We start from the raw sequence: 1,641 nt of genomic DNA, 5'->3' as shown, positions 1-1,641 counted from the left end.
GAAGACTATAAAAAGCATTGAGGTATTAAAAGATAAAGAGTGATGAAAAACGGATGCAATGTGAAGGAACGACAAAAGCAAGGAACTATAAATGGAAGCAGCATCATAATGATTTCTCTGATCCTCTCAATGTCTCTCTCTCTCTCTCTCTTGAGGGAGGGAGAGAGAGAGAGAGAGAGAGAGAGAGAGAGAGAGATCCGATCTCATTTACGATGAGACGAGAGGAGGTATCTTCGAATTAGTTATGAGCGAGAAAAGCCAGAGCATTTTTTTACCCGCTTTCAACGCTGGGAAGACGCTGTCCAATATATGACGCCCATAAGCATGTCCCGATGCTTCGCCCTTGCCCTCTTTTTGTGTATTGCCTTGTATTTTACACCGGATCTCTCTCTCTCTCTCTCTCTCTCTCTCTCTCTCTCTCATGCACACAAATATTCACACACACACACGCACTTATGTATATATATATATATATATATATATATATATATATATATATATATATATATATATATATATATATATATATATATATATATATATATGAATGAAAGTGTGGGGTCTAGAAACCTCACCATTAACTAGATGTAATACCCTACCGGTGATATCTCTCCGAACAATACATATATTTATATATATATATATATATATATATATATATATATATATATATATATATATATATATATATATATATATATATATATATATGAATGAAAGTGCGGGGTCTAGAAACCTCACCATTAACTAGATGTAATACCCTACCGGTGATATCTCTCCGAACAATATATATATTTATATATATATATATATATATATATATATATATATATATATATGTATGTATGTATGTATGTATGTATGTACGTATGTATGTACATTACACATGTAGCTTCCAATTTCAGCTCTGCTGTAATTTATTAATTAAATTAATTCATATTTAAATTTCAAGAGTAGTTATCATTTCACTTGAAATTACATTACATTTAATGTTAACATACACAAAAGTACAAATACTTCTGTTTAAATCTGCCAAAGAAAAAAAGATTAAAATTACAGCCAAGTTGAAAGCTATATACTTCAAAAAACCAAACATTTTCAACCAAACAAAGGTCGCCATTAGAAAGACAAAAAAAAAAAAAAAATGGCGGGGCCAGGGTAAGAGAGCGTTTAACCCAAAGACCTTCGCCAGATGATAATTACCGTCATCATCCTGGCTTTCAGGGGAGACTCTTTCTCCGTTTACGAGGCTGCAGCCCCACGCAAGTTGGTAGTGACAGAACCCATAGAAAACGAATCTTATCAGCGAAAATTTAGTTTTATAAATATGATTAGAAATCTAATGTCTATCTATCTATCTACCTATATATTTTTCTATTTCTCCATCTTTTTGTTTTTCCTGTTTTGGTTTTAATAATCAGTATCATTTGCATAGTTAATGGCTGGCGAAAAACACCACTCTTCAGGCTTCCTCCTTTTTTTATTTAATGTGCCAAGATAATACCACTGCTCATCTCTTCATCTTTTCCTTCCCCTATTGAGCATCCATATTTCTCGTGTCCCTCTGGTCAACATCCATTAATCTACTTCCTCAAGCTGGAAAAAGATCTGCGTCAGTATTTTTCCCTCAGCCAGGTGACA

The sequence above is a fragment of the Macrobrachium rosenbergii genome, chromosome 48 (genome assembly GCF_040412425.1).
Source record: "Macrobrachium rosenbergii isolate ZJJX-2024 chromosome 48, ASM4041242v1, whole genome shotgun sequence".
In the NCBI taxonomy this organism is placed as follows: domain Eukaryota; kingdom Metazoa; phylum Arthropoda; class Malacostraca; order Decapoda; family Palaemonidae; genus Macrobrachium; species Macrobrachium rosenbergii.
Note: the sequence above shows the minus strand (reverse complement) of the source record.